Genomic DNA, 16,087 nt, shown 5'->3' with positions numbered 1-16,087 from the left:
GGGGAAGGGGTGGAGATTTCCAGAATTTGGGCCACTCCCCAGTCCTTGGTCTTTTGACGGTGCCTTGGAACTAAGATCACGGTATCTAGTCCCATCACTTCATGGGAAATAGATGGGGAAACAGTGGAAACAGTGTCAAACTTTATTTTGGGGGGCTCCAAAATTACTGCAGATGGTTATTGCAGCCATGAAATTAAAAGACACTTACTGCTTGAAAGGAAAGTTATGACCAATCTAGACAGCATATTCAAAAGCAGAGACATTACTTTGCCAACAAAGGTCTGTCTAGTCAAGGCTACAGTTTTTCCTGTGGCCATGTATGGATGTGAAACTTTGACTGTGAAGAAAGCTGAGCGCTGAAGAATTGATGCTTTTGAACTGTGATGTTGGAGAAGACTCTTGAGAGTCCCTTGGACTGCAAGGAGATCCAACCAGTCCATTCTAAATGAGATCAGTCCTGGGTGTTCTTTGGAAGGAATGATGCTAAAGCTGAAACTCCAGTACTTTGGCCACCTCATGCAAAGAGCTGACTCATTGGAAAAGACTCTGATGCTGGGAGGGATTGGGGGCAGGAGGAGAAGGGGATGACAGAGGACGAGGTGGCTGGATGGCATCACCAACTTGATGGACATGAGTTTGAGTGAATTCTGGGAGTTGGTGATGGACAGGGAGGCCTGGTGTGCTGCAATTCATAGGGTTGCAAAGAGTTGGACACGACTGAGTGACTGAACTGACTGACTGACTGACTGGAACTGTCATGGCAACTCTGGGTGTGTCATTTCACTTGCTGATTGAGGATCAAGGTCTAGTCTTGTCTGCCATCTTGGTCCCATTTGATTCTAATCAGTTTATGTTGTCTCCTTCAGCTATGTCATTCTTTCAAAAGTTGTGCCCTGCACCTTTCCCTCCTGTTACAATTTCTCAGAGCTATCTTAGGTGCTATCTCCTGGGCTACAGTCCTCATTTTGCCCCAAATAAAACTTAACTCACAACTCTCATATTGTGCGTTTTTTTCAGTTGACACCACCACCAATGGGCTTCCCTGATAGCTGGTAAAGAATCTGCCTGCAATGCAGGAGACCTGGGTTGAATCCCTGGGTTGGGAAGATCCCCTGGAGAAGGGAAAGGCTACCCACTCCAGTATTCTGGCCAGGAGAATTCCATGGACTGAGTAGTCAATGGAGTCACAAAGAGTCAGACACGACTGAACAATTTTCACTTTCACCACCACCCCACCCCAACCTCTGTGGCCTCAAGAGCCAGCATGTCCTTGCCAGCTATATGAATAATACACCTTAGAAATGCTGCCCCAGTCAAGACTTGGGTTAACAACTGATTTTGACCTCATAAGAAATACCACGCTAAACCATTCAGCCAATCTGGTCCCAAATTCTTCACCCATGGGAGTTAAAACCAGCCAGGACCCTGTGGAGCCCTCTCTGCTACAAATCCTTTCTGTTTACCCAGTTTCACTGCCAAAATCTTGGCTCTCTGTGCATCAGTGACAAACAGAAATATGAAGACAGAGTTCTGGAGGAGAAAGAAAGACTGTTTTTATTACTTTTCCAGGCAAAGGGGGAACATAGTACCTTGAGAAATGTGCCCCTCCATCCCTGGTGAGTAGGGGATAGTTATATAGTTAAGCAGGAGTACGTGATAAGAATCAAGGCAGGAATAGTCCTCTATTCTTTCTTCTGCAGTTGCAAAAGGGTGGGGTTGCTGACAAGTTAGGGTGTGCACAGGATCCTAGGTTTCAACCCTGAATATTCATTGGAAGGACTGATGCTGAAACTCCAATACTTTAGTCACCTGATGTGAACAGTCAACTCATTGGGAAAGACCCTGGTGCTGGGAAAGATTGAAGATAGGAGGAGAAAGGGACAACAGAGGATGAGATGGTTGGATGGCATCACTGACTCAATGGGCATGAGTTTGAGGAAACTCTGGGAAATACTGAAGGACAGGGACACCTTGCATGCTTCAGTCCACAGAGTCGCAAAGAGTCAGACACGACGGAGCAACTGAACAACAGAAAGGATCCTAGGTGGTCTATCCCCTAATCTTGATGAGCCTCTGCCTCAGTTGGTTTTGTTGCTGCCCCTTCCTTGATTGATAACTGTTCTGCCCTTTGGAACACAGAGAAGGTCATGGAGGCTGGAGTTCTCCATGCTTATGAGGAATGCGGGACAAAAAAGCTTCTGAGCCCTGGAGTCCCACAGGGCCCTGCTCAGCATCAATTTCTTGTTTGTAGAAAATAGGTTCATTCAGCTTCCTTGACCTTCCCTGAATTCCAAAAGACAGGCTAAAACAGAAAAGTCATGACCAACCTAGAGAGCATATTAAAAAACAGAGACATTACTTTGCCTACAATGGTCCATCTAGTCAAGGCTATGGTTTTTCCAGTAATCATGTATGGATGTGAGAGCTTTACCATAAAGAAAGCTGAGCGCCAAAGAATTGATGCTTTTGAACTGCAGTGTTGGAGAAGACCCTTGAGAGTCCCTGGGACTGCAAGGAGATCCAACCAGTCTATCCTAAAGGAAATCAGTCCTGAATATTCTTTTGAAGGACTGATGTTGAAACTCCAATACTTTGGCCACCTGATGCGAAGAACTGACTCATTTGAAAAGACCCTGATGCTGGGAAAGATTGAAGGGGACAACAGAGGATGAGATGGTTGGCTGGCATCACCAACTCAATGGGCATGAGTTTGAGTAAGCTCTGGGAGTTGGTGATGAACAGGGAGGTCTGGCATGCTGCAGTCCATGGGGTCACAAAGGGTCTGAGTGACTGAACTGACTGAACTGAAAACAGTTGCTGATCAGGGAAAGGAGGAGGTACAAAAACTAGGGTGGAGCAGTCAAAAAATAATAGTGCAGCTTTGGGGCAAAATCTTGGTTCCTCCTTGCTGCTGCTAAGTCACGCCAGTCGTGTCTGACTCTGTGCGACCCCATAGATGGCAGCCCACCATGCTCCCATCCCTGGGATTCTCCAGGCAACAATACTGGTGTGGGTTGCCATTTTCTTCTCCAGTCCATGAAAGTGAAAAGTGAAAGTGAAGTCGCTCAGTCGAGTCCGACTCTTTGCGACCCCATGGACTATAGCCTACCAGGCTCCTCCATCCAGGGTCCCTCCTTGAGGGATATACATAATTGTAGCTTTCAGTTCTTCTACAGAATTAAAGCCCCCACCCAGGTGGAGGATGGTAACTTTAGACTCAGCACAAGATTCCTGGAGAACCACCTATTACCTTACCACCAACCAATCAAACATTCTGCAACTCTCACCACAGATTTGCCTATGAAATCTTTTTCCCAAAAACTATCTAGGAGTTTGTGGTTTTTGAGCATGAGTCACCTGTCTCCTTGCATAGCTCTGCAATAACCCTTTCTCTGTTCCAAACTCAAACGTTTCCATGTTCTGGTTTGGTTCTGTACACTGTGAGGCATCATAAATTATTACTTGCTTTAGGTCACTTCCCTGGTGGCTCAGAGAATAAAGTGTCTGTCTACAATGCAGGAGACCTGGGTTCGATCCCTGGGTTAGGAAGATCCCCTGGAGAAGGAAATGGCAATCCACTGCAGGACTATTGCCTGGAAAATCCCATGGACAGAGGAGCCTGGTAGGCTATAGCCCATGGGGTCGCAAAGAGTCATACACAACTGAGCGACTTCACTTTCTTTCACTTTCTTTCTTTAGGTCACTAAGTATTGGGAAGATATGTTTAGCAGTAATATAAAACCAATAAATGATTTTATACATCAAAAGTCCAAGTAAAATTTCACTTGAAGAACTCTGTTGCATAAAAGAAAACAATACCAAACAAAGAAACTTTACAAAGTATTCATGTAACCCAACTTCCTTTTCTTAAATTTATTTATTTTTTAATTGAAGGATAATTACTTTACAGAATTATGTTGTTTTCTATCAAACCTCAACATGAATCTGCCTTAGATATACATATATCCTCTCCCTCTTGAGCCTCCCTCCCATCTCCCTCCCCATCCCACCCCTCTAGGTTGATACAGAGCCCCAGTTTGAGTTTCCTGAGACATACAGCATATTCCCGTTGGCTATCTATTTTACATATGGTACTGTAAGTTTCCATGTTTACTCTTTCCATACATCTCACCCTTTCCTCCCCTCTCCCCATGTCCGTAAGTCTGTTTTCTATGTCTCTTTCTCCACTGCTGCCCTGCAAATAAATTCTTCAGTACCATCTTTGTAGATTCCGTATATATGCATTCAGATCAGGTCAGATCAGTCACTCAGTCATGTCCTACTCTTTGCGACCCCATGAATCGCAGCACGCCAGGCCTCCCTGTCCATCACCAACTCCCGGAGTTCACTCAGACTCATGTCCATTGAGTCAGTGGTGCCATCCAGCCATCTCATCCTCTGTCGTCCCCTTCTCCTCCTGCCCCAGTATATGATGTTTATCTTTCTCTTCTGTTTACTTCACTCTGTATAATAGGTTCTAGGTTCATCCACCTCATTAGAACTGACTCAAATGCTTTCCTTTTTATGTCTGAGTAATATTCCATTGTGTATATGTACCACAACTCCTTTATCCATTCATCTGTCGATAGACATCTACATGTAACACAACTTTCTTAATTCATTAATTAGAAATAGAGCCAAGAAAGATCAAAATATGGTGACATACTGTCGACTAAAAAAATATTAGTCACAATCTGTAAATAGAGTGTTATTTTATTTGGTGCAAATTTTAAGACCTCTCAGCCAAGGAGGCAGCATCTCAGTAGCTCTGAGAAAACTTCTCTGAGGAGGCAGGAGAGGGAGTTAGGCTATTCAGAAGTTTACAACAAATGGGTTAGGCAGTCTGAACATCAAAGATTATTATTAAATAGTAAGGAAAACCAGATATCAAGCTAAGAAACTTAATATCCTTCTATGTATGGAAAGCTTCAACATTCTTTGGCATTGCCTTTCTTTTGGACTGGAATGAAAACTGACTTTTTCCAGTCCTGTGACCACCACTGAGTTTTCCAAATTTGCTGGCATATTGAGTGCAGCACTTTAACAGCATCATATTTTAGGATTTGAAATAGCTCACCTGGATTCCATCACCTCCACTAGTTTTGTTCATAGAGATGCTTCCTAATGTCCACTTGACTTTGTGCTCCAGGATGTCTGGCTCTAGGTGAGTGATCACACTGAGAACTTCCAGATGTTCAAGCTGGATTTAGAAAAGGCAGAGGAACCAGAGATCAAATTGCCAACATCCATTAGATCATTGAAAAAGCAAGAGAATTCCAGAAAAGCATCTACCTTTGCTTCATGGACTACACTAAAGCCTTTGACTGTGTGGAGATCACAAAAAACTGTGGAAAATTCTTAAAGAGACAGGAATACCATACCACCTTACCTGCCTCCTGCAAAACCTGTATGCAGGTCAAGGAGCAACAGTTAGAAACAGAAATGGAACAACCAGACATGGAACAACAGACTGGTTCAAAATTGGGAAAGGAGTACATCAAGGCTGTATATTGTTACCCTGCTTATTTAACTTCTATGCAGAGTATATCATGTGAAATGCCAGGCTAGATGAAGCACAAACTGGAATCAAGATTGCCAGGAGAAATATCAATAACCTCAGATATGCAGATGACACCACCCCTATGGCAGAAAGCAAAGGAGAACTAAAGAGCCTCTTGATAAAAGTGCAAGAAGAGAGTGAAAAAGCTGGCTTAAAACTCAACATTCAAAAAACAAAGATCTGGTCCCATCACTTCATGGCAAACAGATGCGGAAACAATGGAAACAGTGATGGACTTTATTTTGGGGGCTCCAAAATCACTGCAGGTGGTGACTCCAGGCATGAAATTGAAATACACTTGCTCCTTGGAAGAAAAGCTATGACAAATCTAGACAGCATATTAAAAATCAGAGACATTACTTTATTGACAAAGGTCCGTCTAGTCAAAACTATGGTTTTTCCAGTAGTCAGGTATGGATGTGAGAGTTGGACCATAAAGAAGGCTGAGCACCAGAGGGTTGATGCTTTTGAACTGTGGTGTTAGAGCAGACTCTTGAGAGTCACTTGAACTGCAAGGAGATCCAACCAGTCAATCATAAAAGAAATCAATCCTGAATATTCATTGGAAGGATTAATGCTGAAGTGGAAGCTTCGATACTTTGGCCACCTAATCCAAAGAGCCAACTCATTAGAAAAGTCCTTGATTCTGGGAAAGATTGAAGGCAGGAGGAGAAAGGGATGACAGGACGAGATGGTTGGATGGCATCACTGACTGAATAGACATAAGTTTAAGCAAGCTCCGGGAGGTGGTGAAGGACAGGGAAGCCTGGCTTGCTACAGTCCATGGGATCACAAAGAGTAGGACAAGACTGAGTCACTGAATGACAAAGATGTATGGGAAGATGCAAGCCTCTGGGCTTACTAAATTCATTCCTTTCATATGCATCTCAGTTATCTGGGCCAAATCCTGTTTCTTGATTGTTTATGGGCTTCCCTGGTGGCTCAGATGGTAAAGAACCTGCCTGCAATGCAGGAGAGCTGGGTTTCATCCCTGGGTTGGGAAGATGCCCTGGAGAAAGGAACGGCTATTCTTGCCTGGAGAATTCCATGGGCATAAGAGCCTGGCATACTAAAGTCCGTGGAGTTGCAAAGAGTGGGACACGACTGAACAACTAAAAAGTCATTGTTCACTGTAAAGGGTGGCAGCTGTGGCAGATGGCTGCTTCTTGCATCCCCCTGTGTCCCTCAGCAATCACCGTAGAAGTGGCAGCAGCTGCTGGATCACAAGTATTGTGTTCCCTTTTGGAGGCCAGAAATCACTGAGGACTGTGACATTTCTTGCCCACTGATATGGCAGGAAATATTTTGTTTCACATAATCAAGTCAAGGCACAGACAAACCAGCAAAGGATTTCCATGACTACTTTATTCCATCCCATTCAACAAGATCAGATATTGGGGAACAAGGTACTCAGAGTTTTGTTGAGGGAGAATACTGATTTATCCAACCTGGTTGAGAAGACAGGTATCAAGATGTATCTTCATGATAGAAGATTAGATAAGTCTGGTCTTCAGTTTAAAACAGGAGGGAAGAGGGCAGGGCACAAACTTTAAAAGAATGACAAACCTCAAGGACACACGTAAACTAATTAGAACCAAATGGGTCCAAGACAGACAAGTCAATTTCCACTAGACCTTGAACCTCCATATACGCTCATCATAACACATCAGCAGACTGACACACCATCAGATGCCGCGACAGTTCTGAGGCAAAGTACAAAGGTCAGAAATGGGTGGTTATCCAATTCCTGGAAATCTCCACCCCCAAAATAATTGAAATAATCCTCCCATGTGTTGTTGTTGTTGTTCAGTCGCGCAGTCATGTCTCACTCTTTGGGACCCCACAGACTACAGCATGCCAGGTTTTCCTGTCCTTCACCATTTCCCGGAGTTTGCTCCAACTCATGTCCATTGAGTCAGTGTTGGCATCCAACCACCTCATCCCACTTTTTACTGAGTCCAAGCTCACTCTGCTCGCTGCACGACAGGCCAATGAATCCCAGAGATGAGGTGCTGAGACGAAGGAAATGCCTTTATTCGGAAAGCCAGGTGACTGAGAAGATGGCAGGCTGCTGCTAAGTCGCTTCAGTCATATCCGACTCTGTGCAACCCCATAGACGGTAGCCCACCAAGCTCCCCCGTCCCTGGGATTCTCCAGGCAAGAACACTGGAGTGGGTTGCCATTTCCTTCTCCAATGCATGAAAGTGAAAAGTGAAAGTCAAGTTGCTCAGTCGTGTCCGACTCCTAGCGACCCCATGGACTGCAGCCTACCAGGTCCTCCGTCCATGGGATTTTCCAGGCAAGAGTACTGGAGTGGGGTGCCATTGCCGGCAGGCTAGCACCTCAAAATAACCATCTTATTGAGGTTTGGATGCCAAGTTCTTTTATAAATCATAAAAAACAATGAGGAACTAAAGTCAAAATGCAGAATAGAGAGGGAGAAGCAGTGGGGAAGTAAAGTCAAAGGGTCTTCAGTCTTGCAAAACATCTGCAAGGGAATGGCAAGCCTTTGAAAGGGATGTCTTGGGTTTGTGTGCTTAGTCACTCAGCCGTGTCCAACTCTTTGAACCCCATGGACTAGCCTGCCAGGCTCCTCTGTCCATGGGATTCTCCAAGGAAGAATACCAGAGTGGAATGCCATTTCCTTCTCTGAAGGGGTGTGTTAATTTCTTCTATTCACGGGGGGCAGAGACAAACTAAAAGCACTTTAGTTTACAGTCAAGCAGAGGGGCAGTGTCTTCCAGGCAAGCCATTAAGTACGATTACAATCTGTCTGTGGAGTGTCTCTCTCTTCAGTCACTAAAGAAAGTGAAAGCTCAGTCATGTCCGACTCTTTGCGACCCCATGGACTGTAGCCTACCAGGCTCCTCCATCCATGGGATGGAGGAGCAACAATACTGGAGTGGGTTGCCATTTCCTTCTCCAGGAGATCTTCCCAACCCAGGGACTGAACCCAGATCTCCTGCATTGTAGGCAGACGCTTTACCGTCTAAGCCACCAGGGAAGATAGTCACTAAGTCATGTCTAATTCTTGTGACCACATGGACTGTAGCCTACCAGGCTCCTCCATCCATGGGATGGAGGAGCAACAATACTGGAGTGGGTTGCCATTTCCTTCTCCAGGAGATCTTCCCAACCCAGGGACTGAACCCAGATCTCCTGCATTGTAGGCAGACGCTTTACCGTCTAAGCCACCAGGGAAGATAGTCACTAAGTCATGTCTAATTCTTGTGACCACATGGACTGTAGCCTGCCAGGCTCCTTTGTCCACGGGATTCTCCACGCAAGCATACTGGAGTGGGTTGCCACTTCCTTCTCCAGGGGATCTTCCCAATCCAGAAATCAAACCCAGGCCTCCTGCACTGCAGGCAGATTCTTTACCAACTGAGCTATGAGGGAAGCATAAATCCACTTTTCACCTGACACTTTATCTCTCACTGAATTCTTTCTGTGAAGAGACACAAAGCACCTCAGTTCAGTTCAGTTCAGTCGCTCAGTTTTGTCCAACTCTTTGCGACCCCATGGGCTGCAACACGCCAGGCCTCCCTGTCCATCACCAACTCCCAGAGATAACTCAGACCCATGTCCATCGACATGATGATGCCATCCAACCATCTCATCTTCTGTTGTCACCTTCTCCTCCCACCTTCAATCTTTCCCAGCATCAGGGGCTTTGCAAATGAGTCAGCTCTTTGCATCAGGTGGAGTTTCAGCTTCAACATCAGTCTTTCCAATGAATACTCAGGACTGATTTCCTTTAGGATGGACTGGGTGGATCTCCTTGCAGTCCAAGGGACTCTCAAGAGTCTTCTCCAACACCACAGTTCAAAAGCATCCATTCTTCGATGCTCAGCTTTCTTTATGGTAAAGCTCTCACATCAATACATGACTACTGGAAAAACCATAGCCTGACTAGATGGACCTTTGTTGGCAAAGTAATGTCTCTGCTTTTTAATATGCTGTCTAAGTTGGTCATAACTTTCCCTCTAAGGAGTAAGAGTCTTTTAATTTCATGGCTGCAATCACCATCTGCAGTGATTTTGGAGCCCCCAAAAATAAAATGTGCCTCTGTTTCCACTGTATCCCCTTCTATTTGCCATGAAGTGATGGGACCAGATGCCATGATCTTTGTTTTCTGAATGTTGTGCTTTAAGCCAACTTTTTCACTCTCCACTTTCACTTTCATCAAGAGGCTCTTTAGTTCTTCACTTTCTGCCATAAGGGTGGTGTCATCTGCATATCTGAGTTTATTGATATTTCTCCCAGCAATCTTGATTCCAGCTTGTGTTTCTTCCAGTCCAGCATTTCTCATGATGTACTCTGCATATAAGTTAAATAAGCAGGGTGACAAAATACAGCTTTGACATACTGCTTTTCCTATTTGGAACCAGTCTGTTGTTCCATGTCCAGTTCTAACTGTTGCTTCCTGACCTGCATACAGATTTCTTAAGAGGCAGGTCAGGTGGCCTGGTATTCCGATCTCTTTCAGAATTTTCAGAATCACAGTTTATTGTGATCCACACAGTCAAATGCTTTGGCATAGTCAATAAAGCAGAAATAGATGTTTTTCTGGAACTCTCTTGCTTTTTCGATGATCCAGCAGATGTTGGCAATTTGATCTCTGGTTCCTCTGCCTTTTCTAAAACCAGCTTGAACATCTGGAAGTTCACGGTTCACATATTGTTGAAGCCTGACTTGGAGAATTTTGAGCATTACTTTGCTAGCATGTGAGATGAGTGCAATTGTGTGGCAGTTTGAGCATTCTTTGGAATTGCCTTTCTTTGGGATTGGAATGAAAACTGACCTTTTCCAGTCCTGTGGCCACTGCTGAGTTTTCCAAATTTGCTGGCATACTGAGTGCAGCACTTTCAGAGCATCATCTTTTAGGATTTGAAATAGCTCAACTGGAATTCCATCACCTCCACTAATTTTGTTCATAGTGATGCTTCCTAAGGCCCACTTGACTTTACATTCCAGGATGTCTGGTTCTAGGTGAGTGATCACACCATTGTGATTATCTGGGTCATGAAGATCTTTTTTGCATAGCTCTTCTGTGTATTCTTGCCACCTCTTCTTAATATCTTCTGTTTCTGTTGGGTCCATACCTTTTCTGTCCTTTATTAAGCTCATCTTTGCATGAAATGTCCCCTTGTTATCTCTAATATTCTTGAAGAGGTCTCTAGTCTTTCCCATTCTATTGTTTTCCTCTATTTCTTTTCACAAAGCACCTGCTGCTGCTTCTGCTAAGTCACTTCAGTCATGTCCAACTCTGTGCGACCGCAGAGACAGCAGCCCACCATGCTCCCCCGTCCCTGGGATTCTCCAGGCAAGAACACTGGAGTGGGTTGCCATTTCCTTCTCCAATGCATGAAAGTGAAAAGTGAAAGTCAAGTCGCTCAGTCGTGTCCGACTCCTAGTGACCCCATGGACTGCAGCCTACCAGGCTCCTCCATCCATGGGATTTGCCAGGCAAGAGTACTGGAGTGGGTTGCCATTGCCTTCTCTGTCACAAGGCACCTGAGCCTCAGTTAAATCCAGACACCAGGCAAGTGATTCAAATTAAAAGAGCATGAGTTCAAGTTTCAAGCTGGGCTTTGGCCTGGTTCAAGTCCCACCTGAGTTACACAGTTCCAATACCAAGAGTTGAAGTAAATGGTAAGAGATTACTGTTTATTACTATCCTGAATGTAAGGCATGATGAGTGGAATTTTAAGAGTCTTTATTTAAAAAAAAAAAATTTTTATAAACAAATGTAAAACTCATCAATCCATTAACTAAAAGCTTTGCTGCCCCAAACATGGCAATTTCTCAAACATGAAATCAGTGATTTGCAACATAAATAAAGCAATCAGAGTGATGAAAATAGAAAGCTTCCAGCAAAATCAACTTCTGAGAACTGCTGCCAAAGGGAGAATAAAAAGCATTTTCAAGCTAAAATTTGGGCTGAAAATGAGCTGTGAATAAGCTGCAAATGATCACCTCTCTCTGAAACCCCGTGGTTAATTATGCTGTTTCACAGCAAGGTATGTACAGATACATCCCAGATAAAAGAAATAAATGTACATTCAGAGAGAATTCAAACCACAATTCCTTTGATGGTGTATCACTCATTTGTTTTTCTCGAGCACAGACCAGGTTGCAAATATACACTGACTTCCTTCAGTAGAAGTTGTGAAATTGCTGGAAAATGGCTGAGGATCTTTGACCTGTCTCTTCAAAGGACCAGTTCCCAAGTCTCTCCTTTCAACACTCCCTGCTCGCTGCTATTTAAGCTACCACCTGGAAGCATATTCAGCATGTGGGACCAGCCCTAAAACTTGCTGGAGTTCTTGTTTCTTCCTTGGTCTGTGTGAGTAGCAAAGACATGTAAGATCCTACACGTGCAGGTTCTGGGGGCTGCTGCACAGCTCTACATGGAAGCTCTATTCTCTGTACTCAAAATATGACTTATGATTTAATTTTCATATAAACACATCTATTCACAATCCTAGGCAGAGAGAATAGAACTTTTTAAACAATTAAAATGAGCATAGTAGCTCATGTTGAAGTGAAGCAGGATCCTGTGGTTCTCCTGGATACAAATCCTTTCTGTGCCCCCTGTTTCTTTTTGTAGGAAATAGGTTTAATTCAGCCTCCTTGACTTTCTCTGAGTTTCAGACAGGGAAGAGAGCAGATGCAGAAGTAAAGGAGGAGTAGTAAGAAAAGTTTAAAAATAGTGTGACCTTGGGGTAGAGTCCTGGTTCCTCCTCAAGGGGTATACATAACAATATCTTTGAGCAGAATTTAAACCCCCACCAAAATGGAAGATGCTAACCACTTGGTGACATATTCTTTATTCCAGAGACAAGGCCACCATTCAGTAACCTTGAGAACCATTAAACCCGTCACAAGACCACCTGATGCCAGATGATTGAAGGAATGAAGGCCCTGCATGCACCCTGATCCTTTTCAGCACCTCTGCCTCTTGACTACAAGACTCCTCACAATCCACTTATTCCACCCCCGGTTGGGACATACAGTTTTGAGGGCATTAGCCTGCTGCAGCCCCCTTTGCCTGGCAAAGCAATAAAACTATTCGTTTCTATGTCATCCAAAACTGTGTCTTTGAGATTCAATTTGGTGCTGGTTGCACAGAGGCCAGGTTTCTGCATCACACATGGACTAAAAATATTCCAGCAGTTTCTTAATGTGTCTCCTTTGCCCAATCTTAAGCTCCAGTCCACACCATGGAGCCAGATTAAGCTTTCCATTGTCCACCTCAGGCTATATGACCCCCATGTTTAAAACTCTTCAATAGTTGCCTCCTCTTGATGCAAGAAGGTTCAAAAGCATTAGCTTGGTATCCCAGGCCTCTTACAATCATACCCCAACCTCTCTAGATCTATCCTTGACTTCAGGTAGACAGTAGGTACCTAATGTTTGGTAACAAATGGATGGTTAAACTCATTAATATCATTTACCTGAATAGAATGGCTTACTTTCTGCTGTTAAGAGTAAAAGCTGTTGTCCCTTTCCCTTATTGAGTATCCCACTTAAAGTGTTTCTCATTTGGCTTTCCCCAGGAGTAGAGCCCAAGACAGGGATTCAGGGATCATATTTTGAGAAATGATCTGAGAAAAACTCCAGCAAAGCAGTAAGAGAGCAGTGTGACAGAGGGTATGTGATGAAGCCAGTTCCCATGGTAATAACTGTGGATCCAAACAGAACCCCGCACCCCATCCCCCAAAGTACAAAGGCCTCTCCATGTTTATAAAAAAGCTGAAGTTTCCCATGCCTCTTTAAGTCACAAAAGAGCAGGTTCAACCAGCTAATAATTAGGATGATAGAGTCACAGACTCAGGGTATGATGAATATTCCTGTGTTGTCTTACAGATCCTGTAACCTGCCATCAGAGGGGAAAAGCTAACTGCATGATGACCAGACTGTAGCCATAACTTAAGCTGCTCCATCTTGAGAAGTACAGAATCCATGGCTAGTACAATTCCAAGAACTAGCCTTAGGAGAGTGGGGTTAACACTATTACTCATAATAATCTATATCTTTGTGGGCAAAGTAGCCCACAAAATAATGTAGCCTCTTCTGCCTGTATATGTAAGTGGGCAGCTGTCAGCAAAAAGATGCTGCAGGCGGTAGCTCAGCTGGTAAAGAATTCAGTTGCAGTGCAGGAAACCCCGGTTCAATTCCTGGGTTAGGAAGATCCACTGGAGAAGGGATAGGATACACACTCCAGTATTCTTGGGCTCCCCTGGTGGCTCAGCTGGTAAAGAATCTGCCTGCAATGCAGGAGACCTGGGTTCAATCCCCGGGTTGAGAAGATGCCCTGAAGAAGGGAAAGACTACTCACTCCAGTATTCTTGTCTGGAGAATTTCATGGACTTTACAGTTCATGGGGTTGCAAAGAATAGGCTTTCACTTTCACATTGACATCTTCCAGTCTAAGAATATGACAATCTGTGTCAGCATGAAGTTTCAGAAAACAGACTTTCACCCATTTTCCCATAGAAACAAAATGATGTTCTGAAAAGTGGGGATTTGTAAGCACCTTTTGGCAGAAAAAAAAAACTCTGTAGGAAAGAGTTCTCTGCAGGAGGCCCCTTTTCTCTTCACTAATCTTAAATCAGACACCCCCCATCTACTCATCTCTGGCTCTAGCATACTTTTCAAATATTTTGTTCACTCAATATTTTGCCTAACTTATTGGCTCTTTCTGTAGATCAAAAAAGTAGAAAGAATAAGGAATTAACAAATGACCAGATCTCTTCCTCAGCTTCCCTGTCAATATTCTCACGAAGAAACTGGGTGAAATAACATCTGAAGAAAGATCAGGAGACATCAATAAGCCTGCACACAGTGGGGGATGGTGATGTCTCTCCCTCCATCTCAATGAGTAACTGAGATTACTTCCTAGTTTCCCTTTAAAAGCTTTCATGGCTGAGCAGAATCTTCAGAGATGGTTTTGGGAGACCCTGTGTCCACCATCTCCCCAGATAGCCAGGTTTCTGATTAAAGGTAACTTTCCTCCCTACCATCATCTGTGAGTATTGATTTTGCAAAGAGCAAGGAGCAAGAGAATCTGTGGGATCAGATTCCATAACAACTGGAGATCGCTTCTACTGGGTGTCCTGAGGAATAGAAGACTGCCTTCAGAGCCAACCAAGAGGTGAGAACACGGTGGGTATTTATTGACTAATTCCCCATCTGTTACTTGAGTTGAGTGTTGCTTCTGTGGACATTGTCTCCTGACACTTGCAGCCACTCTGCACATGGCTCTCTCCTCCAGACTGAAATGCTTAAGCAAAGTCACAAACCTTCCCAGTAAGCAGCCTTTAGGGCACCAAAAGCTGCAGTCCTGCAGAAATTCTGAACCAAGTGACTCAATGATTTCCTACAGATTAAGACAGGCTCCTCTCTCTTAACATTGCTCTTTCAGAAGAAAAAAATTTTTTTTCCGATTAGATTCTAGCACTATTGAGTTCTATTGCAGTCCTAGATTTAGGCGATATGGCTTTGGAATATATTGAAGAGTCTCAGGAGTCTGGACTCATCAGTGTTTGGCGATACAGGCAGTTAGATATCTGCAGTTTTTTTTAAGATTGTATTATGTGTCAATTACAAGCAAAATGAGATTGATTGGGACTCCTGCTTGCCTTCATGTCATTACTTCTCTGTGTATTTAATGCGCTCCCTTTGGGTGTTTATTTAGCATTGCAGGCTACAGTGTGGGGAAGCAGAGGGGAGGGGAGGGAGGAGGCCAAATGCTGGAAACCTGAATCATCTTCATTAAAAGATACTCTGCATGTAAATGAGGAAAGAAAGTGGAGAGGTTCATGTCTCTCTGCAGTAGATACTTGAAAACCAATCACAAACAGGTCACTGTACATCTCTGAGATGGAAGAGGACCAGATCAAACGTGGTTTTGGGAACACATTGAGTCACAAGAAATTTCAGGTGGTGATAAAATTTAACTACAGTTGTCTCCAACACAGGTGGAACAAGGCTTGTAACCAAGCAGGAACCTTCAGGGCCTTCCCTGAACACACCCCTTTGCCACATCCTGTGCCATAGCTCTTTTCCAAAGTACCCAGATAACAGTATCTCATGCATATATCCTGAGTTTTTCAGATCCTAGAAACCGCCACCAAAAGTGTTGCAGGAAGGGGATCTCCTTCCCAGGGCCAAAAGTAGGCTCTTATCTAACACTCAGAAATGAATTGTCCAAGGAGACATACATGCTGACAAAGTAGCCCTTTATTGGGAAGGGGGTCCCGAGCAGAAAGCAGTAGGGTAAGAGAACCCAGGAGAGCTGCTCTGCTGCGTGGCTTGAAGTCTTGGGTTTTATGGTGATGGGATTAGTTTCTGGGTTGTCTTTGGCCAATCATTATGACACAAGGTCCTTCCTGGTGATACATACATTGCTTGGCCAAGATCGATGTCAATGAGAGGGATTCTGAGAGGTGGAAGGGCACATGGCATCTCCTGCTGACCTTTCCCAAACTCTTCTGATTGGTGGTGGCTTGTTAGTTCCAT

The 16,087-nt window shown here is 44.1% G+C and overlaps 1 protein-coding gene across 1 annotated transcript in view; it reads left to right on the top strand.

The window, feature by feature from the left end:
• Nucleotides 1-12,656, top strand: part of MRPL3 (mitochondrial ribosomal protein L3) — a 116,557-nt gene extending 103,901 nt beyond the window's left edge. The window contains exon 11 of the transcript XR_015145347.1: nt 12,402-12,656. The gene's annotated coding sequence lies outside the window, so the exon portion shown is untranslated. The remainder of the gene's footprint in view (nt 1-12,401) is intronic.
• The last annotated feature ends 3,431 nt before the right edge of the window (nt 12,657-16,087 follow it).

The sequence above is a fragment of the Bos grunniens genome, chromosome 1 (genome assembly GCF_055505025.1).
Source record: "Bos grunniens cultivar Pamir isolate PY7600 chromosome 1, Bosgru_T2T1.0, whole genome shotgun sequence".
Classification (NCBI taxonomy): Eukaryota; Metazoa; Chordata; class Mammalia; order Artiodactyla; family Bovidae; genus Bos; species Bos grunniens.
This window is presented reverse-complemented; position numbering and strand designations above follow the sequence as displayed.